Genomic DNA, 23,442 nt, shown 5'->3' with positions numbered 1-23,442 from the left:
GTCTATGTTGGGTCTTTGTTGCTGCGTGTGGGCTCTCTCTAGTTGGGGCGAGCGGGGGCTACTCTTTGCTGTGGTGCGCGAGCTTCTCACTGCGGTGGCCTCTCCTGTTGCAGAGCACAGCCTCTAGGTGTGCGGGCTTCAGTAGTTGTGGCTCACAGGCTCTAGAGAGCAGGCTCAGTAGTTGTGGCGCACAGGCCCAGCTGCTCCGCGGCATGTGGGATCCTCCCGGACCAGGGCCCGAACCCGTGTCCCCTGCATTGGCAGGCGGATTCCCAACCACAGTGCCACTAGGGAAGCCCTTGTGCTTTCTTTTAAACCAACTTTTATACAGTATATACTCTTGTACACAAAGATAATATTCATTAGTTCCTCCTTCCTCCCTCCCTTCTTTCTTTTCATTCAGTGCATCTACAGAAGTGGAGTTGGAGAGAAGGAAAGAAATTCAATAAAAGCAAGAAGTAGAATTTATCAGGTTTAGTGACCAGTTGTCCAGGACAGAGACACAAGAGTTAAGGATGATTCCTATGCCATTCACCAAGCCAGAAAATGAGTATCATTTTGGTCTGAATTTTTTCTCCCAGCTATAATTGACAAATAAAAGGCCTGAATTTTAAAGAACAAATTTTAAGGAGCAAAGAAAATTTTTTGTTTTGGGTGCTACACTTTAAAATCATTTGAAGAAACCATTCTTAGAATACTGGCTTTCTAGTATGTATATGGTATAAAAGCAAAAGTAGGTTTACCAGGTTGGGAATAAGGAGATATTTTAGAGTCACCGAATAGTAGTGGAAATCAATGCAAAACTGAGGGCAGGGTAACCAAACCAATTGACAGCAGGTCAAGGTAGATTAAAATGAAAGAGATTTACAGTAGGGGAGAAGAGAACAGATGAAAGACATTTCAGAAGCAGAGAGCAGATTGGGTAGGAAGAGTCAAAACAACGGAATAAAATCGTGGATGAAAAGATTTAAAGTGGACTACTATAATCAGGGAAGTGGTAGTGATGATAAAGGCAGCCTCTTTGAGCAACATAATTTGAATAGAAGGAGGGAAAGCGTGAAGCAAGAGAAAACTGGTCCTGGGAACAAATGAATCATCTTCACGTAGTAGCTACACCCTGGGCAGCGTGATTATTCATAAACAAGTGCAGATTTCCTGCGGTGATAGTGAACTAGGCTTGGAAAGCACAGTGCTGTTAGGTTGCCAAACTAATCTCAACTAAAGGGCCCATTTCTCTAGACTGAAATTTTTTTAGCAACAGTAACTTAGTCTTATAGTATTTTCTAAATATTGAAGCAAGGACTGTTAGGGCATCAGATGGGAGACTGAAGGAATCTCAGGGTCTACTTCCAGCTTTTCCTTACGTTGGATGCATTTCACATGTAGAATGGTGGTAGTATACTACTTAATTCATAGAGCTGTTGTGAGGATGAATCACAGTTTCCTTCTGAGCCCCAGTTTCTCTTGTTATAAAAAGGGGATAGTGACTTTTTTGCGATGTGACTCAGAAGTAGGTGGTGAAGGTACACGCAGGAAAGCTTTCATTGATTGGAAGAGAGCTGTTAGGTTATATTTTCTCTAAGGTGGCTGCTCAATTATTATTTGAAAATTCCCAGAGACCTTATATAAGTTTCTCATTAAGATTTATTATTATTAGGACATAACCTAAGGTAAGGTGAAATTGCCTTATAATTCTTTTTTATACAGAAAACTATACTGGTTCTATGCTGATATCTGCCATGCAACAGAATATCACAGGATCCAGTATACTAGGCTGTATTATTCTTCAGTGGAGGGATGTTACATAAATCCATTGGTGAAATTTAAGGAGATTTTACCCAGACCAAGAATGATGACAAATGATGCACCCATCTTTCGATAGGAACACACACACACACACACACACACACACACACACACACACACAGATTGAGAGAGAAAGAAAAAGATGAGAACAACCTTGAATCTAAGAAATACTGAGAGAGTGTTTTGGAACCAACGATAATAGGAACTAACATTTATTGAGTACCTTCCATGGGCCAGTTCCTTTACATAGATTATCTCCAATCTTCACAACAACCAGCAAGGTAGGCATCATAAAACCAAGGTTCCGAAATATTATATAACTTGCCCAGGGTCATAAAGTTACACACCACAGAGCTGGAATTGGTTGTATCAGGATCTGTCTGCCCCCAAAGTCCCTGCTCATTCTACTATACCACTTTGTGATAAAATAGTGTATAATATTTGGAAAAGTATGGGACCACAGGATTTGAAGAGTTTCTCTCTTTCCCTATTTTCCCTCTGACAGTCTTGTTCCTTTTGTTTTTGCTTCTGATGTTGCAGCCTAGAGTTTGAGTGGGATGGAATATGGGGTATCTGTAAACAGAACGATTCCACAGCCCCAGTTATATAACAATTTCCTTCCTTCAGAGCCTTACCTGGGATTCGGCAGGGGTTGGGGGTGGAAGAGTAGAGATGGGGGTGGGAGAGTGGGTTAGTTAGAAGAGATGGTTGTTCTTCTCTTACCTTTAAGTTATTTATGAATTTCAGGACAACTCGTTGGCTATTCTCTTCTCTTGCTCAGCATGTTATTATTATTATTATTTTTCTATTTTGGGGGAGGTTGGGGGTTAAGGGTTTGGCATCCATAGGATAAATTCCTCAAATGCTCTGCCAGAAGATCCAAAAAAAATTAAGGTCAAAGACAATTCCTTCATCTGTTTCGGCAGAGGATTGGGGGAGGGGGGGGGGAAGGCTGGTTCTGGGTCACTCTTCTTGCATCCAGACACCCTGAAAGGATTAGGAGGGATCCCCCTTGAATCATGAGAGATGAAAACGAGGCGATTCCCTCACACTCCTGCTCTCGAGTGAAGGTCCGAGTGACGGGAACGTTCACGTACCTTCTGGAGAAAAAGAAAAGGTGCAAAGGTGCTCAGGGCCTGAGGACTGGGGAGAGGGGAGGGAACCCACCAACGTCGGTGGGGACCAAGGGGCTTCCGGCTCCCGGGAGGCGTAGTCGGGAGCGGGCCGGGGGCCCGAGGGCTGCGCAAGGAACACGGGGCCCCGCCAACGCCAGGCCGCGCTCCCTCGCGTTCCCTGCAGCTCGTGCCCGGGCGGCCGCCGCAGTCCCCGCGCCGTAGCCGGGCGTGGGGTCCAGGGGGCGCTGTGGCCCAGCGGCGCCGGCGGCGGGAGCGGCCACGGCGACGCTGGAGGCTTCGCGGAGGATCCCCGCTTGCAGCACCTCGGTTGTCCCGCCGCAGCCTTGCGCCCCCGGCCCGGCTCAGCGGCGCTCCTGCGGGATCCGCGTGGCTGCGGCGGCCCGGGAGCCCGATGCGGCTCGGCGGGCGCTGGGCCTCAGGAGCAGCGGCAACCACAGCTCCTTCAGGAGTGGGAGGCTTCGCGGCGGCGCCTGGGGCCGGGCCGGTGCCCTCCGGAGGAGGCTGTCTGCTCAGGGACGACCCCCACGGCCATGCTGAGGCGGCGGCGGCCGCTGCTCGAGGTGAGTGTGGCGCGGCGCGGCGCGGTCCCATGCTCGCTGGCCTTCGGCCGCCCGGGAAGGTCCTGGGTAAGCCCTCGGGCCGGGCGGACGGGGCGTCCTGCCGCTGCGGCCGCCTCCCCCACCCCGCGGCTAGGGGGGCCTCAGCCCTTCTTTCTCGCGTCCCCCGGGAGGCCGGAGGCGCGTGGGGGGCGACTAGGCCCCGCGTCGCCGGGAAGCCCTCGCCCCGGCCTGGGCTCCGGGGCGGCCGGGTGTGTGGAGCGGGGGACTGGCAGGGTCGTTGGCACCCTTCGGTTTGGCCCCGGCGCCGGGCCGAGCGCAGCCTCTTACCCTGGGCCCCGCACGTACATCCCGGAGGGAGGCAGAGATCGCCTGTTTGCGAACAGCCAGGGCTTTTCCGCGCCCCATGCTGAGTCCCGCAGAGTCCCGGGGGGAGGGGCGGAAGAGCAGGGAGAGAGAAAGAGCTTAGAAAGTGCGGGGCCCTGAAAGCCCTAGGAACTCCTGGAGTGTCATGCACCCACCTGACTGGGCTGAAAACAACCGTTTGCGTCTTATTTGAGGTGAAATTTCATCACCTACCGGTAGCTCATCTTTGCCTTCTTCTGTTACATTTTGCTTCTAAGCGTGGTTTGCCTTGGAGAAAGCCCCCTCCCAGCTTTGCGATGTTAAGTTTCCTAGATAAATACAATTAGAACAATATCTTAAAAAAAAAGAAAAAAACACCAAAGGTTTGGTCCCCCGCCCCGCCATGAGAGAGTGTAAATATTTTAATGCCTCAGTCCTCGTTACAGAATTGTCTTCCTAAATAGATCCATAGGATAGATGACAAGAGGATTTTAAAAAGTCATGCTAATAACAGATACCTGATAGAAATAGGACATATTCTAAATTTTAGTAGTTAAGTGATTTGTTCTGGTATTAATTTAAAAAAAAGTTAGTGATTACAGTTTGGTACCATAAGTCAGATATTTGGGTGTTTGTAGTTTATGATAAATGTGGTTCAGGTTATTCTTGTTTCCCATTATGTATGTGAAGGTTGTAGGATTAATAAATACTTATAAAACTTTTATAATCCTGAAAAAAAAATGCTTATTGTAGAAAGTTCAGAAAGTACAGAGAGGTACTATGCCAACCCTCAGTAAATATTTAATAACGGGGGAAAAGTCACCCATAATCTCAGAACATTTTGATGGTCATTTAAAGTTTAAAATGGGCTTGTATTGTTGGTGATTAAATTATTATCTCTGTATTAGGTTCAAAGTTAACTGTTCCATTTTACTGTTGAACATCCAGTCATTTGTATAAGACCTATAAAAATGTTTTACTAAATTACATTGCAGTCATAGTTGAATTCATCAATTAAAACAGAATAACATGGGTAACTACCTAAAAGACCCCTGATTTACCTTCTGTGCAGCATGTGAAGCTCCAGGTCTAGGGAGGTTTTGTGTATTAAACGTTTTTTGGGGACCTGTCCTATTCGATGCCATAGCCTTGTATTGTTTTTGTAAGATTTTTGCTTAAATATTTATAACTGTAAAAAAATGGCTCCATTAAAAAATTTGGGGGAGGCAGATGAATTTAGGTTTAAAAAAATCTAATTCAGTTCTTAGTGTGTCCCTAAAGACTACCAACATTAGAATCAGTTAAGAGTGCTTATTAAAATATGCAGATTCCTGGCCACTTGAATCAGAATTTCTAGAAATGGTAGTGGCCCAAGGAGCTTCACTTTTAGCAAGCTCCCCAGTTCTTAGTCCTACTAAAGTTTGAGAATCACTGGTAATAAGTTTAAAGTTAATTAACCTTGTCAAGCTGAGTGAAAGTATCTGTTTTCTAGCAAAGCTATAAATCTTAAGTGGCAATACAGTCATTTCTCATAGCGACAGATAATGGTGGTAATCTTAGGAAAATCATATTTCTAGGGACAGCTGATTCAACCAACAAACATTTCTAGGGACAGCTGATTCAACCAACGAACATTTATTGAGAGCCTTTTCTGGTAGCTGTGGTGTTACAGAAGGATACCTGACCACTTACCTTGGCTCTTAATCTTGGACTTCAATGTCATTGTCTGTAAAATGCAGATAGTTATCATACTTATCTTGCAAGGCTTTTAGGATAAATGCATCTGAAAAAGCTTTGTAATCTGTGAAAGATCTTTATAAAATTTTAGCTGTTAATATTAAGTACCAGGTACTGTCTTTGGTGTTTTGAGAAACACAAAAATGACCAAGGTCTGTGCTAGCAACTAGCTAATTGTGGAAGCAGGACATGTTTAATTAACTGTTTTTTAAAATAAATTTATTTATTTATTTTATTTATTTATTTTTGGCTGCATTGGGTCTTCGTTGCTGTGCGTGGCCTTTCTCTAGTTGTGGCGAGTGGGGGCTACTCTTCGTTGTGGTGCGCTGGCCTCTCATTGTCGTGACTTCTCTTGTTGTGGAGCACGGGCTCTAGCCGCACGGGCTTCAGTAGTTGTGGCACATAGGCTCAGTAGTTGTGGCTTGCGGGCTCTAGAGCACAGGCTCAGTAGTTGTGGTGCACGGGCTTAATTGCTCTGTGGCATGTGGGATCTTCCCGGACCAGGGCTCGAACCCGTGTCCCCTGCATTGGCAGGCAGATTCTTAACCACTGCGCCACTAGGGAAGTCCTAATTAACTGTTATAAGGTAGAGTCAGATAAGTGTTGTACTTGAGTGGAACATGCTGGATCTCTATTTAAGGCTTCTATGTTTAATCCAGTAGCTTGCCCTTTAAGAATATTAATAATTTTTATGTATGGTCATTCCTTTTTCTTCTAATTCCTGATTCAGCGTTTTATTCCTTAAGGAGAAAATTGTATGTTGCCTGGTGAGCAATAGTTTTATGTTAACTCCTTGAGAAAGACGGTGTGAGTGGAGATGATCCCATTTCTTCCTGTTACATTCCATTCAGTAAACTTTTATTTGGCACCTGTTATGTGCTGGCCGCAGACTAGTTGCAGGGCACAAAGCTTCTTTAAAAGATAACTGCTTGGATTTTAACTTAAATTCTCATGTTGCTAAGGGGATGGTGTGTGTGGTGTGTTTTGTGGTTGTTAATTGCATGATGTGGTGCAGAATATGGAGTCAGATGTGAGTACGAATCCTTACTGCAGTCTTACTGCACTCTTATAGCAATGTGACATTTAGATCCTGAGTTTCTTCTTATGTGCTATTGGAGTAATGGTACCCCTCAGTAGTCAGGGCAGTAGAACAGGTTCCATGAGATAAAAGTAATCAAAAGCAATTAACTCAGTGTCTGTCACATAGAAGGTGCTCAATAAATGCTCAATTCCATTCCTCCTTTTGGAGAAAACAAAAACAAAAACCAGGCATTGGAATTTCTGTGTGACTTAAAACTTGGTAGCTTTAATTTTTTAGAGAATGAGTTTACTTTTGGAATTTTTTGAAATTTTTGATAGAAAACAATTTTGATCTTAACTATTACACATATTTTCCATTTCATTTTTAGCGAATAAATTAGCTCTTCCCTGTGTCTAGCTAATAAATTAGCCATTCTCTGTGAAAATATATTTGTTACATTTTCAGAGTTTTATTCATTTTTCAATTATTCATTTTCAGTTTTACGTGATCTTTGATTTTACTTGTGTGTACCTGACTTGCATTATTTGGAACAACATTCTTAGTATATAATAATCAGTGAAAGATACATAGTTGCAGTTACCAAATAGAAATAGTTCATATACTTAGTTTTCAAAAAGCAGTATCAATTTATTAAACTTACATTATTTAAGAATTGAAGAATCTTCAAAACATAGACTTTTCCTTACATAACCACAGTAGATTATAACTAGATTTTTATAACCTGTCAGATATGGGGTCCAGTCTTTTCTTATAACCTGTATAACCCTGGACAAGTTTCTTACCCCCTTTAAGCCTCAATTTATTCTCCTATAAAACGAAGCTGATAATACCCATCTTATAGGATTATTGCGAGGATTAAATGATATAATGTGTAAGTCAGAGCTGTAATTCAGTCCCATGAGTCCTGGTAAATCAGTGTTACCCTTGAAGTGGAAACTATACTTCTTGCTTACTTCTGTTTGAAAGAGCTTGAAAGGTCATTATTTATGGAGTTTACTACCAAGAATATAAAATCAGTATGATCAATTTGTAAGTATTAAAGATTGCTAAATTAAGGAGAAACCAAGGTATCAGTATTAGTATTTTAATTGTGTAGTTAGTAGAATGTCTTCCACTTTATAATACTCCATAAGTTTTATTTAATAAAATAATTTAAATGTTATTTATAAAATATTTCCTGTTAAAAATTTTTCTTTTGAATTATTATAAATAGCCCATTCACAGAACTGAACTATTAGAAAAATTAAAACAGTATATACTGTTTTGTATTTATGAAGTACTTTTTGAGAGCCTTTAATAAAATAAGGTAAAGATGAGGAAATTTCTTTGGACACACTGAAATCAAGAAGAAGGCATTGAATTCATATTGGGCAAGGGAGGCTTAATGCATGTTGATGAGGCTGTTGAGGTGTTCAGGATTTTATATTACAGAGCTCTTTGTAAAAATCCTAAACTTTTTTCTGTAAATTATCTTTTAGTTTAAATTCCTTACATTTGTTTATTTAAGCTTAAAAATGCTTTTGCGGCCCTAGCTTTTGACTATAATAGTTTCTTTAGTTGATAATTCTGTAGTGATTTATCATCTTTTCAACTTTTTGGTTGTTTATGATAATACATCCTCAAGGATATGTGACTTAATATCAATGATGGTAGTTCTGTTGCATTTTAAAAAATACAGAAGTAGTAAATTCATGCCTTAGATTAAAAAAATTGAACTTAAATGGAAATTTGTTAAAAATTCTTTATTCTTTTTTATTTTGGCTACGTTGGGTCTTCATTGCTGCGCGCGGGCTTTCTCTAGTTGCTTTGAGCGGGAGCTACTCTTTGTTGCAGTGCACGGGCTTCTCATTGCCGTGGCTTCTCTTTGTTGCAAAGCATGGGCTCTAGGTGCGCGGGCTTCGGTAGTTGCAGCACGTGGGCTTCAGTAGTTGTGGCCCTCGGGCTCTGGGGCTCAGGCTCAGTAGTTGTGGCGCACGGGCTTAGTTGCTCCATGGCATGTGGGATCTTGCCGTACCAGGGATTGAACCCATGTCCTCTGCATTGGCAGGCGGATTCTTAACCATGGCGCCACCAGGGAAGTCCCAGAATTCTTTATTCTTATATGTAGTATAGTCCCCTATTGTTTGTTTCCATTCAGAGTATTAAAGCTTTTTCTATGAGGTTTTATAGGACATAGTTCACAGTCAGCAATAATGACTTGCTAATGTTTCTAAAGCTTTTTCAAACTAGTTAGGAAATTCTGCGGGGAACCATTATTTGAGTAAACAGAGTGCATTTGGGGCCTTCATTCTACATACAGTGGATCAGCCACAGTGTTTTCCCATTTGATAATCATCACTTTTAGATCTTTTAATGCTGATTTTGAACTGAGTGGGCTGAAAGTTATACAAGATTGTATAACTGGTTTGTTACACAATCTTATAGTTGCTTTGGATGCCGTAATTTCTATATAAAGCTATAAAAAACAGCAGTTCTGGAGTCTTTTTGCTGGTATTAATGAAGAGGTAAGCATTTCTGTTTGTAACAGTTCTCTTCTAACCTCTCATGGTAGTTTATCTACCAGAATTTGTTTTATTAAAATGAAGAAAGAGTAAATCATATGTTATTATTATTTCAAAACACAACAGAGCCTATCTCAGAATTCTGTTTATTAAAATAAAGGATGAGTGGTATCAAAATTTTGTGAAAATATTCTGTCAGGGTTTATGTAATTTTTAATCTCCATTTTTCATTTTCAATTGAATGAGAGAAACAACCTCTAAAAAGTAATTGAAGTAAAACACTGCCAGTTTGAGAAAAAATTTAAAACTTCAGAATACATCATCTAGACCTTTTTGTAATTCTGGTGATGTAATAGCTGCCAAAGTTTTTTGTTTTTGTTGTTTTAAAAAATTAGTAGCTAAAGTAAATTATTTTTGAGATTGTTGTGAGGTCACTCTTGGAAATTTCTGCTCAATGGTTAAAAAACAAGATTAAGATTCTTTATTCTGGCACAGCCCTTCATGGTCTGGTTCCAACCTAATCCATGGGGTCTACTATTCATTGGCCAATGAGTATTGTATCATATTATGCCTATAATAAACCTCTAGCTTGCCTGGGCGTTTTATAAAATGTGTGTGGCTAAAATGGGAAGTAAAATGTAAAATGTAGCTGCATGCCCCATTATCCAGTCCTCCCAAGATTCCAGGTTTACAACATTTTCGTTGATTTCTTTTGCCTTTTATTACTTATTTGTGTAATGTAAAAGTTTTGTCAACGGTGTGCTATCTTTCTGGTGGGTGTTTCATGTCTGTTATTTATAATTCTTAAAATGATCCTATAATACCCATGGTATCATGGATGTTTTACAGCTGAAGGAACTGAAGCTTGGAGAGTTTTATTGACTTTCCTAAGTCCATATCCATGATTCAAACCATATAACTCTGACAACAAACTCCACACTCTTTTTCATCATGTGAACTTCCCCATGTGTTCTGTATTTGTTTTATTATAAGATTTTCCATAGTGCTTTAGGAAGTATTCAAATTAGAAGAGCACAACTTTAGTTGATTTGGCTTTGAAGTATGCTATTGGCATGTAGCAATTTATATTAAAAAAATGATGTGTATGTGCATGTATTTGGGGAATTTCCGCTTTCATATACCTAGTTTTGAAGTAGATAAATGCCTGCTTTGTGATTATTAGATAAGTATACTAACTGATCTCTGGACCTCATTTTTCTGATCTGAAAATGAGTGGTGGGCTAGATGTTAAGGCCCTTTCCACATTTAATATTCTATTCAATATTTCTAAAGAAGAGCTCAATGAAAAGATAGATGGCATGTGGACAGCTCTAGGCAATGGTGACTAAATGTCATTAATGAAGTAACAGCGTGGGGGGGCAGTGGGCTGTGGGTAGTGGCTGAGGAAGATAGGAGAATCAAGACCAAGGGATTGCAATTTACATAAAAGTTTTCCCTGTAATGAATAAAGAGAATATATTTCTGAATAAAAACACAAAAACTCTGGAAATTAGCTGGATGAATAGTTTGTGACTGAGGCCTTTTCCCTCTCTACCTGTTATTCCCTTTCTTCTGCCCTTTCTTGTGATGTGTTTTTATGTTTGTGAAAAATGCATATAGAGCTGTGTTATATGAAAATAACCAGATCACCAGTAGCACACTTGAAATAATTAAAGCTTTCATATTGCTCATAAAGTGAGAATTCAGTAATTAAAATGTGGACCCATTGTTGTAGATCTTAAGAGAATTTGTTGAGAAAGCAAAGGAGGGCATGTTTTGCATTCAAAAAGGATAAAATGCATTTTAGTGACAAAACTTTTATATAGCCTACCCACCATGGAGGTATTAGAGATGCTAATATTGACGTGTAGGTAATCAAGTGATGTTTTGACTGGTTGGAAAATTGTTACCCAGCTAGAAAATTGTCATACTTTTCCTTGTTAGCTTTTTCTGCAGTCCTTGGATCAGTGAATCTTGACTTGGCAAAGAAATCATCCTCAACCAGGAGCAAGGAAGTGTTCTTTAGTCAAATACAATAAATTTGGGTTTTTTTAGCATACTAGATCCCTCAGGTAGAGATTTGTAACTGCACATTAGTATTTTAAAAACTGAGGAGTAAAAGTAAAGAAATTTGTTTCACTTTATTTAGCAGTATATTACCCAGACTAATTGGCCGTGGAACCCTTTTTATCCACATAATAGTTAGTAGTACAGCTTTTACTGATCTAGGTCAACTTTTACCTGTTTTATAAAGCCTTACCCTCACAATATCCATGGCTATTTGAACCCTCCGGTGATCAGCCCTGATTACTTCCTGAAGGACTTCATTCTGTTGTCAGTTACTATTGATTATTAGAAAATTTCTTTTGTATTTAACCAAAGATCTGCTTTTCTTTAACATCTATCCTTTTGTTGTTTTCGTCTCTAAAATTATACAGAATAAATACTCTCATTTTAAGATCTGAAGCTGACAAGATAATGTCTTGTCTTCCCTGGCATAGTAATTAAAAGCTCAGACTTTGGAGTTAGACTGCCTGGGTTCAAATTTTAGTTTCACTGCTTTTGCCGTGTGATCTTGGGCAAGTTAATTAATGTCTCTGTGCCTCAGTTTCCTCATCTGTAAAAAGGGAATAACAGTAGTACTTCAGTGGACTAAACGAGATGATCCATATAAAGAGTTAATTACAAAGTGTGTTGGTTTGGTCCTCTGGGAAGCATTGATATTTTTTTTTTGGCTGTGTTTGGTCTTCGTTGCTGCGCGAGGGCTTTCTCTACTTGCGGCGAGTGGGGGCCACTCCTCGTTGCAGTGCACGGGCTTCTCATTGCCGTGGCCTCTCTTGTTGCGGAGCGTGGGCTCTAGCCGCGCGGACTTCAGTAGTTGTGGCGTGTGGGCTTAGTTGCTCCGCGCCATGTGGGATCCTCCCGGACCAGGGCTCTGAACCTGGCTCCCTTGCATTGGCAGGCAGATTCTCAACCACTGTGCCACCAGGGAAGTCCCCCCTGGGAAGCATTGAGTTGGAGTTACTAGTGCAAGGGATTTTTATGCGGGGTAGGTAATAGAATGCCTGTGAAGGGAAAGGGAGAAGCTGAACTGACCAAGGAGAACCTCAGTCTGTGATGCAGATCTGGAAAAAAAATCTTGGGCAACCCAATAAGAAGCTCCAGAGCAAAAAACTGCCTGTTAGAGGAGTCCTGCATTAGGAAGAAATAGCCAGGTTCTAGAAAATCCACTGTGTTTAGTCACTGGCTAGGAGCTGCCCAAGGAGAGTGTGGACTCCCCTGGAAAGCTGAGATGAAGTCTCATATGCTGCAGCTGGAGGCTACTAGCTAACTGTATTCCTTGCACCTGAATGCAGGTTCTTTTTTGAAGGGAGATCCAAGTGATTGCCACAGTCCCTTTCTTACGCTGTGTGGATCTGTGTCTCTAAACATTTTCTGAGAGCAGCTCCTCCATTTCCATGGACCTCTCTTCCTAATGGGAAAGTTAAAAGTAGGATAGTGAGACAGGCTTCAGCCTCCATCTCTGTAGCTGGTCTCCAGGTCACAGTGGTTCTCTTTGTCTCCTCCACTATCCAGTCTGAATTCTTGCCATTAGCTATCATTTCTGAAGTTCTTGGTGGTTTGTCTAGTGGTATGACCCAACCCTCATTTTTTATTTAAAATTTTATTTTTGGCTCCGTTGGGTCTTTGTTGCTGCATGTGGGCTTTCTCTAGTTGCCGTGAGCGGGGGGCTACTCTTTGCTGCGGTGACAGGCTTCTCATTGTGGTGGCTTCTCTTGCTGCGGAGCATGGGCTCTAGGCATGCGGGCTTCAGTAGTTGTGTCAGACGGGCTCTAGAGCACAGGCTCAGTAATTGTGGTGTCCGGGCTTAGTTGCTCCACGGCATGTGGGATCTTCCCGGACCAGGGCTCGAACCCATGTCCCCTGCATTGGCAGGCGGATTCTTAACCATTGCGCCACCAGGGAAGCCCCAGCCCTCATTTCTGAGGGGTCTGAGAACCATGCTCTTCTCAGGCTGGAGTGGTTGCATTTGTCTGTTCACAGTCACAATTGGGCAGGGGAGTATCAAGTGGTACCCAAATGGATCATCTGAATTCCAGATATACTCCTTGATCCCATTATGTAACAGCAGCCCTACTTCACCTGAGGATGAGGTTTAATTAGCCTCATTGTGGTGATTCTACTTCTTGTCTCCTGGTCGCGGGATACACAGAGTCCCAAATTCCCAGGCTGCAGCTGTAATTTATAGTTCATTATGATCCTTGATATGTCTCCTGGCAAAAGTGTGCCTAGAACCTTTAACTTTTTTTTTTTTAAACATCTTTATTGGAGTATAATTGCTTTACAATGTTGTGTTAGTTTCTGCTGTATAACAAAGAAAAGCAGCTATATGTATACGTATATCCCCATATCCCCTAGCCAGTTGGTCAGCTTGAGGCATGGTGCTGTATTGGGGGCTCAGTGTCGTTCATTGGTTGGATGTTCAGAGTTGACAGTAGCTTGTTTGGGCCTTGGTAAGTGGGCATCCATGCCTCCTTCACTGCTTCCATCTTCATTTCTGTTACAGTGGCTTCTCTGTTCATGTTCCCATCATGCCAGTTCTGGGTGGCTAATGTCAGCTGTCTGAGTTACTTTGTCTATTTGGTTGTTCATTGTCTCTTCTGCATTGGATGCTTTCTGATGGGCATTAACACGTGAAAAAGATTTTCACACTTTATGCTCGCTCCTATATGTTCATTCATTTGCCTCCACTCATATCTTCTTGCATCCATTGTACAGTCTTTTCCCTTAAAGACCCGTAACCAGGTAGGTACTCAGTCCATTTGCCATTGCCCATGAGTCTGTATATATTTTCATCTCAGGCCACATTTCTTTCTACACAAAGTACATCACTTGAAGCTCCATCTTAGGGAGACTTTCCCTTTCCACTGTCACGGTCACCCCTAAGTGTGGCTGTAATGAACCTGTTGTTTTTTTTCAGCTTGCATTCACATACTGAGCTGACCTATTTATAAGCCAAGCTTTGGCTTTTATGTCCTCCTTAACTTGGTTGTATAGGATCCTCCAAACAGCTATAGATGTGAGCTGAGGAAGGGTGCTGGCACAACTGTGGTGTCAGGGAAGTCTTGACTGCCTACTTATGTAGCTTACTTGTGCCCTTTGGTTCTGCTTGGGTTTGATTTTTGATGTACTATTTCCATCTCATAATGGATTGTTACTGAGCTCACTTGAGTTTATGACTTGGAGAGTCCTGTTGAGCCCAGCTCATTATGGGCAGTTCTGGACATATGGTGCCCAATGGTCAAGTGTTCTGTCTCTTCCAGAGCCCAGTAGCACAGTAGGAGTTGTTTTTCTAATAGCATGACTTTTCTGCAGAACTCCAGGGGCCTGCCTGCATTGTAATTCTCCCACTTGGGCTTGCTATAAAGTCTGTACTGTGTCTTTCCCCACCATTTATACCTCCAATAGCATAGGAACTGCTTGCACTACAACCTGGACCTACTGCAGAGTTGTTTACTCCACTCAAAGCTGGCAGCCTTTCATATTACTCAGTACATGGGCCACAGCAGTGTATAGAATGTGTTGACTCTAGAATCTGAAGAAACCTAGCAGACCTTGTGCTTCCCTTTTTTTTTTTTTTTTTTTTAATAGTAAGGATAATAGTAAGGATGCAAGATGCAGCAGTTTGTCTTTTGCTTTGGAGGGAGTGTGTTGGCATAACCTTAACCACTGGATTCCTAAAACTTCACTGAAATGGCAGATCCCTGAATATTCATAGTTTTTCTCCCATCCTTTGGAGCACATATATCCTTCAGCGTGCTAGCCATCTCTTGATCATCTTGCATGATCAACATGATGTCATTGATTTACTAGATTAGTGTGCTATTCTGAGTTCAGATCTCTTCAGACTATCTTATGACAGAGTAGGACAATTAATATAGCCCTGAGGCAAAACTGAGTGTATACTGTTGTTTACTCCATGTGAAAGGAACTATTTCTGATTGGGATAGAAAAGAACTCATTTGCCAAATCAATGGCTGCATGCCATGTACCTGAGGCTATATATATCTGCTGTAGCAAACATATTACATCCAGCATGGTAGCTATGGTCATGGCTGCTACTTGGTTGAACTGTGGTAGTCTTCAGTCATTCTCTAGGATCCAGCTGGTTTCTACAGAGGACAGACTAGTGGATTAAACAAACATATGAAAGGGACCACTACCCCCACATCTTTGAGATCCTTAAGGGTGGCGCTAATCTCTGCCATTCCTCTTACCTCCACCCCCGACACAATATTTTTTTGATTTACTGTTTTGACCAAGGAGTGGGGAGACATTTTTAGGTCTCATTTGGCCTTTCAATTGCTAAGTATGCCAATCCTGTTTATGTATTCAGGGCCTGGGAAAATAAGTGCTGGGTAGGTCAGTGGACTGTGGACCTACCATAAGCTAGACTTTGGCCAGAACTCTATTTCTTACTTAGTTCCTATATTCCTTCCCCTGTAACTGGGCCATAATTATGTTCCACATTTCTGGATATCAACATTAACTCAGCCTCTGTGACCAGTAGTTCTTCAGATGTCTGGGTATTTTCCTTTTCCCACTATACCTATATAGTCACCTGAGTAAATAGTCATACGTCCCTTTGGGGAAATATATATATATAAAAAATTTGTTGCAGGGTCCTTACTCCTGGGGACCCATCCATCTCTTTAAGTCCATCAGTCTGGATCTGAAAACTGGCTCAGGTCCAGGAATTAGGCAAGGGATAGTAGCTTTTTATTGAGGCAACTACTCTCAGTCTTGTGCTTATCTGTTCTTGCCTTGCTTTGATTGTGTATATATTAATAAGCAGCACTGTTGTTGATTGCCTGTCTATTTTGCTCTAATGACACCAAGTTCTGTTAGCTCCCTCCCCGGCTCCCAGTGGGTCAAGCTTTATTGGCTGTCTCCCACCTTGCAAGTCATGATGCTAGTGTGGTCCATTAGCTTCTGTTATTTTGTTTTTTTGTAATAAACTTATTTACTTTATTTTTGGCTGCATTGGGTCTTCATTGCTGCGTGCAGTCTTTCTCTAGTTGCTGCGAGCGGGGGCTACTCTTCGTTGCAGTGCACGGGCTTCTCATTGCGGTGGCTTCTCTTGTTGCAGAGCATGGGCTCCAGGCACGCGGGCTTCAGTAGTTGTGGCACACGGGCTTAGTAGTTGTGGCTCGTGGGCTCTAGAGCTCAGGCTCAGTAGTTGTGGCGCACGGGCTTAGTTGCTCCGCGGCATGTGGGATCTTCCCGGACCAGGGATTGAACCCATGTCCCCTGCATTGGCAGGCAGATTCTTAACTACTGCACCACCAGGGAAGTCCCTAGCTTCCGGTTTTAAGTGCTACCACCTGGCTGCTGTTGCTTCAGAGCCCCATCATTGCCATCATCAGTGAACCAATTTCTGTGACAGCCTCTACTATAGAGGAGAGCCACCACTTAAATTCTTAGTGATGCTAAGGTCTGTCTCACCAGTGTATTCCTGATGGCCTTGGTGTGTGGTGTGTCTAATCGGCCCTCTTATGGAACATAATTGTCTGGTGGGTCTTCTGACCTCACATAATATATCCACTCCAGCATTCCCCCTTTCCTGAGCCTTTAATCCCATTATCCATTCTCTGCCATAGTAATTTAGGCATTTCAACTTCATTCAGTGTGGGCTGTTTTTTCCAGGCTTCTGGAAGTCACCCTAGCAGTGAGTTACAAAACCCTAAGTCCTTGTCACAGTGGTAATCCCCATATTCTGAGACAGTGGCCTTCCACCTCCCAACCAAACTTTACCTTATTCAGTAATGTTTTGGCCTCTTTGATTAAGTACTCTCAAAATCCAGCACTGTGGGTATCCTCACTGATCCGGCTGGTATATGCTGGCTAATTCTTGCAGCAACTTTGGGGGGTTGTCTCTTTTCTCTCTTATCAGGCCCAAGATGTCCTTAACAGGATTAACATTAATTATTATCATGGAACCAGGAGTGGAGGTGGGGGGCAGATCTTGAGGGGAGCTCTTGTTGCCTTGCAGGTGAGAGACCTCTGAAGTGTATTCCTGCACAGTGGGAAGTGCCAACATCATCTCTGCAGACGCTGGGAGTGCAGAGGAGTCTGGAGAATCAAAATCTTTGGGGGCAACCATCTTAGTTGTCCCTACCCCATCTATCAGGCTTCCATGTTTTCCAAACCAGGACCCTGACCGTAGTATAACAAACCTGCCCTGACTGAGCATTCAGCCATCTTTGAAGCATTTCTGCCTTTAACTATCTTTTTCTGCTCTTTCACTGTAAGTGATAAGGACTTGTTTGTGAGCTACCAGAGAGCCCTCTGGCTTTCACACTTAGTTTCCAATTGTTAGCTGCCCTTTCTAGGGAGTCTGTACAACTAACAGCCATCCATTCCATTGTTCTTATTTGTATTGTTCCCCTTACACTTTTCAGACATCACAGTCATTACACCACACGGCATGTTCCGCTTCGTTTTTTTTAAAATTAATTAATTAATTAATTAATTAATTAATTATTGGCTGAGTTGGGTCTTTGTTGCTGCGCATGGGCTTTCTCTAGTTGCAGCGAGCGGGGGGCTACTCTTCGTTGCGGTGCGTGGGCTTCTCATTGCTGTGGCTTCTCTTGTTGCAGAGCACGGGCTCTAAGCGTGCGGGCTTCAGTAGTTGTGGCTTGTGAGCTCTAGAGCGCAGGCTCAGTAGTTGTGGCGAACGGGCTTAGTTGCTCCACGACATGTGGGATCTTCCCGGACCAGGGCTCAAGCCCGTGTCCCCTGCATTGGCAGGCGGATTTTTAACCACTGCGCCACCAGGGAAGCCCTCATGTTCCTCTTTGGAAGCATTATCCCAAGAAAGTTTTAGCACTTTTCCCAAGAAGGTTTTAGCATTTGGGCTACCATCTTGTTGCCCGGGGCTGTCTGTGCCTCACATACCACCCAGGATGAGATCCTATTGCCGGTGGGACAGTAAGTGATCTAGTTTCCAAACTCCATTCTTACTTTCTGCTTTCTCAGTCCATTTCTGGTACCCCCTGTGCCAATTTGAGTTCTTCTGGAAGCCGATGTCAAGACAGAGTTAGGAATACGAGAGGTATAAGGGGGAGGGGGAGGATTCCTATGAAAGGAAAGGAGAGGAAACAGAATTGGCAGGGAGAGCCTCAGAGTGTGATTCAGATCTGACAGAGTCTCAGACTCAGTGAGGGCTCCAGAGCAAAAATTCTTCATTTAGAGGGTCCTGTATTTGACAGAAATGGCCAGGCCTTAGTGCCGTGATATGATCAGCTGCCCAGGAAGAGAGTAGTAGTCTCAGCTTGAGAGCTAGGGATCCTGAAGAGACTATAGCTGGAGGCTGCCAGCTGACTTCTAGGCTATGCTATCAATTATTGGAGGGTTGGAAGCATATCTTGTATTTAACCTATATCCTCGTTGAATCTTCTTGTGCTATTCATGCTCTTTTTAATTCCCTCTTTTCTTTTAAGTACGTTCCATGGAAAAAGTGGCTAGTTGAGTTTGCATATCCAATGATTGTGCAAATGCCTTCTTAAGACAACCGTCACACTTTGGCATGCAGCAGAAGTGCCTTATTTGTACTTCCCATTTTTTCACACAGATCATTAAAAAGACATTTACTCAAGAGTTCAGGTTTAACAAAATTAATAATTTTTATTGCTTCATCGATGAAGTGAAACTGGCATTTTTTTTAAAACTGAGAGTGCATGGCAGTGAAGAATATGACTACTAATAAAATTTGGTGTTGCCGCCTTGATTCGTGCTAAAGTGCAGACAGTTCTACCCACCACTGCTTTTGCACTGTGCAAATATGTCCATCAGTACAAATGTAAATACAGTGAAAAAGGCATACTAAGCTGTTATATCTTAGTGTTATTATGAAAAAGTGTTTTTTTAATTGAGATGTAATTCAGATATAACAGTTTCAGGTGTACAACATAATGACTCAATATATGTATGAAAATAGTTTTGACCTCATATACTTCCTGGAAAATCTTGGGGATCTCCTCGAGTCTGTGGACCACACTTTAACAACCACTTAGAGTAGTCTAAACTCATTCCATTTTGTGCTTGGATGCTTTCAAGCAGCCTGAACTTTACTTTATAAGATTACCTAGCTTGTTTTTAAACTTTCATAACAGCCTGGTTAGATAAGCTCTATTGAGTGTTTAACTGACTTAATCATTAAAAATGTTTTGATATTGCTTAGTCTGCACCCTTCCTTGTTTTTAATCCGAATGCTTTACTGCTTGCTCATACCTATTAACTCTACCCTGATGATTTAAAAAAAAAATAGTTTTAAGGTTTGCACTCCATACTTAACTCTGAACAAATCTCTTAAAAAAGTGCAGCAGTTGATCTTTTGACATTTAAATCCTGTGAGATTCTAGCAACAAAAATCCTTGTTTCTCTACCTCCTTTGGGAAAAGGTAAATAAATTTAGGATTGGTGAAATATTTTTAGCAGACTCGTGAAATGAAAGCAAGTAGAAGTTTAGTTGTATTGTAGTATTTGCATTTTGTCACCATATCATACAGTGGTTTCTGTGAAATTTGGGGCTGCTTTAAGAGTGAGATGGGACTGCTTCCATTTAGTATAGTTCTTATTTAAGGGGACTATTAAAATCTCTCATAAGTGGAATTTGAAAATAGAAACAAATTAAGCTTGTGTTACATATTAGATTCCTGAATAGCAAATCCTAGATGGGTTATCAGGATTCTTTTAGTATACTGAAATTTTATTTTATTGATTTTTATTGGAAATAATTGGCAGTTGGTCAGCCTTCATCTGATTCGTGCGTAAACCTCACCTACTACTCTTCCACTCACTTAATCTTCTCTTTGTCCTTCCTCTTCCCTCTTCTTGGAACTCTTTTCCCCTAGATATTTGTAGAGTTGCTTCCTGACATTTAGGTCTTGACAAAAATTCATTTTCTCAGTGAGACTTTCTCTATGTATAAAATTGTAACCCCCAATCTTTCCTTTTCTTCTTAAATTTTTCTCCTTAACATGTATCATCTAGTTTACCATATAAGTATTTTACATGTTTATATTGTTTATTCTCCATTTCCACCCATTAGAATGTAAGCTCCACAAGGGCCAAGGTTTTGCCTATTTACTTGCAGCTTTATCCCCAGTGCTTAGACTTGTGCCAAGAACATAGCAGGTGCCCAAATGTTGGTTAAATGAATATTTATATCATATAAATATGAATTATACGTAGATTTTGATTGTAATTATATTTGTTGTAATGAGATTTGACCGAAAATCTTGCTCTTATGAAGTCTTTGTATCCTAGCTCCCTCTCCTCTTGTTCTCATTTTGATCTCAGTCTATAGCAAGCTCTTATATATATGTGTGTCTATATCTATGTATATTGTATAAAAAGATTTTTTTTTTAAAATAAATTTATTTATTTATTTATTTATTTTTGGCTGTGTTGGGTCTTCGTTTCTGTGGAGGGCTTTCTCTAGTTGCGGCGAGCAGGGGCCACTCTTCATCGGGGTGCGCGGGCCTCTCACTGTCGCGGCCTCTCTTGTTGCGGAGCACAGGCTCCAGACGCGCAGGCTCAGTAGTTGTGGCTCATGGGCCTAGTTGCTCCGCGGCATGTGGGATCTTCCCAGACCAGGGCTCAAACCCGTGTCCCCTGCATTGGCAGGCAGATGCTCAACCACTGCGCCACCTGGGAAGCCCAAGAAGATTTTTTAAAAAATACTTCTTTCCTCTTTTTTTCCAAATCTCCCAAATTTCACGTCTCTTTTAATACTCAGTTCAATGCTTTTCCATGAAGACTTTTCAGATTATTCTAAGCTGTAATGATTTCTGTTTCCTCTAAGCTTTTATAATATATTAATATTTGTACGTCTTTTACATTCTTTTTTGAAGTTTCTTTCTTTCCTTTTTTTTTTTTGCTGTGCAGCTTGCAGGATCTTAGTTCCCCAACCAGGGATTGAACGCAGTAGTGAAAGCACAGAGTCCTAACCACTGGACCGCCAGGGAATTCCCGCTTTTACATTTGTCATGTAATTTTTCTGATTTCTGACTTGTATTTTGCATTTTTACCTAACTTTTCATGAGTATATGTCTTCCCAATTCTCCACTACATATTCATAAGTTTTTTGAGAAAGGAAAATTATATTTCTTAGTAGTGCCCAGTGAAGTACTTTACATTCATTCATTTATTTGCTCATTTAACAACAGTTATTGACACATTTACTCTGGCAAGACTGTGCTTAAGTGTTGAAGATAGAAAGAGGAATAAGACATCCTTGCTATCAAAGAATTAAAGGGCTAGTTGGGAAGGCAAATATGTAAATAATTAAATGCACCAGGTTCAGCGAGGACGATCAGTTCCACCATGGCTTTACTGAAACGGTGATGCTTGTGTTCAATATTGAAAAATTAGTAGGCGTTTGCCAGGAGGATAAAAAAGAGAGGGACAGTTTAAGCAAAGGAAACCTTGGGCACAAACATGTGGAGGTATGTGAAACAACGGTTTATTTGGGGAACTGCAAATAGTGTGGTATGGCAGTTTTAAGTGAGGACAGGAGTGGAGGTAGAGACCTAGGCATGGAGCCAGATGATGAAAAGCTTCATATACTATTTAAAAGAGTTAGATTTTTTTTATTTTAGGTAGGGCATGGGGAAACCAGTGAAGAGTTAAAAATGGTAGACCAATTGGTCATTGAGCTTTTAGAACAATTATTTTGGTGTCAGTATAGCAGATGGTTTGGAGGAGGACCAGAATGGATACAGGTATACCACTTGGGAAACTATTGAAATCTAAGCCAGAGATGGTAGTATGAATTAGGGTAATAACATCTGAGATAAAGAAAAAAGGTTGGATGCAGGAGGTATTTAAGACTTAGAAATGTTAGGATTGTTTGGACATAGTTGATGAGGAGAATGGTTCCTAGGTGTCTGGCCTGGGATTATTGAATGTATGGTGAAACCTTTACTTCTGGATGCAGGAGGTATAATAGGTTTTAGGGAGTAGTTAAAGCCACAAGAGTGGATGAAACCATCCAGTGAGAACAAGTAGAGTGAAGACAGAAGAGGTCTGAGAACATAACTGGATAAAAATCATACTTACTAGACACACAGGGGGAAAGCCCACAGAAGGAGACAGAGAAGGAAAATCCATAGAAAGTACTATCAAGTTTTGTAGGAGAAAGGAAAGAGAGGTGTTTTTTTTAATTAATTAATTTTATTTTTGGCTGCGTTGGGTCTTCGTTGCTGCGCACGGGCTTTCTCTAGTTGCGGTGCACGGGCTTCTCACTGGGGTGGCTTCTCCCTGGGTTGGCTTCTCTTGTTGTGGAGCATGGGCTCTAGGCCCACAGGGGGCTTCAGTAGTTGTGGTGCACGGGCTTAGTTGCTCTGTGGCATGTGGGATCTTCCCGGACCAGGGATTGAACCCGTGTCCCCTGCATTGGCAGGCGGATTCTTAACCACTGCGCCACCAGGGAAGCCCCAGTAGCCAGTAGAAGAGTTTTAAAAAGGAGTGTTCAGCTGTGTTGGTTCCTCTGGATAGGCTAAGATGAGACTTTAAAGTGTATATTGGGCTTGGCAATTAGAAAGCATTTAGAGCAGTTTCAGTGGCTTGAAGAGAGAGTGGATCAGTAAATTTTTTTAAAAAAGCACTTGACTGTGAAGGGAAGGTGAAAAGGCAGTAACTAGAGGGGAATGTAGAGTTGAAGGAAAGGTTTTAATGCTTGCTATTAAAAGATTAAAAGATTCCTGTTATTAAAAGATATCTGAAGATATTTATAGACCATTAGAGGAAGAAGTTGAAAAGACAGAGGGCATAGACACTCAGTGCTTGTTGGGATGTAGACTGGTTTCAGAATTAATTGATGTGTGTATTGGGAGATAAATTAATCTACAGTTAGCTAGACTAATTATGAATGTTTAGGATATATTTTTGTTAAAATTTATTAGAGTAGCAACCACCATCAAATAGAACACTCAAAGTCAATTTTAGAAGTCAGAGAGTAGTTAGAGATTTTCTAGGCTAGTTCCTTCATTGGACAGATGAGTGAATTGAGATCTAGGTTAGTACTTTTAAGTTATTTAAGTCTTTTAAGTTATTAATTTTATCTAAAATTAATTAAATTAAGAAGCTTGTGTACTTGAGTTTCCTTTTTCAGGACCAGTCTTTTGTTACACATATGCTTGTTTAGATAAAATACTTCCAATTTTTAAGATTTTCTAATTACACGTGACTTTAAAAAATAACAACAACAAAAGACCAGCCTAGACAAGTCAACATGCGTACTTTAAAAAGAA

General features: G+C 41.4%; 1 protein-coding gene and 1 pseudogene across 6 annotated transcripts in view; one reads left to right on the top strand and one right to left on the bottom strand.

The window, feature by feature from the left end:
• The window catches only part of LOC309645034 (ski-like protein pseudogene), a 43,026-nt pseudogene extending 40,461 nt beyond the window's left edge, over positions 1-2,565 (bottom strand). The window contains exon 1 of the transcript XR_014268802.1: positions 2,530-2,565. The product of XR_014268802.1 is annotated as a ski-like protein pseudogene (transcript). The remainder of the gene's footprint in view (positions 1-2,529) is intronic.
• Positions 2,566-3,190: 625 nt separating this feature from the next.
• ZFYVE9 (zinc finger FYVE-type containing 9) overlaps positions 3,191-23,442 on the top strand; it is a 189,701-nt gene continuing 169,449 nt past the window's right edge. Inside the window, exon 1 of one of the 5 annotated variants that reach the window (XM_082428849.1) lies at positions 3,191-3,502. The gene's annotated coding sequence lies outside the window, so the exon portion shown is untranslated. The remainder of the gene's footprint in view (positions 3,503-23,442) is intronic. The other 4 variants (XM_082428846.1, XM_082428847.1, XM_082428848.1 and 1 more) reach the window with 4 other exon arrangements.

This window comes from Balaenoptera physalus, assembly GCF_965194825.1.
Source record: "Balaenoptera physalus genome assembly, chromosome: 1".
NCBI classification, from domain to species: domain Eukaryota; kingdom Metazoa; phylum Chordata; class Mammalia; order Artiodactyla; family Balaenopteridae; genus Balaenoptera; species Balaenoptera physalus.
Note: the sequence above shows the minus strand (reverse complement) of the source record. Positions and strands in the feature narration are given on the sequence as shown.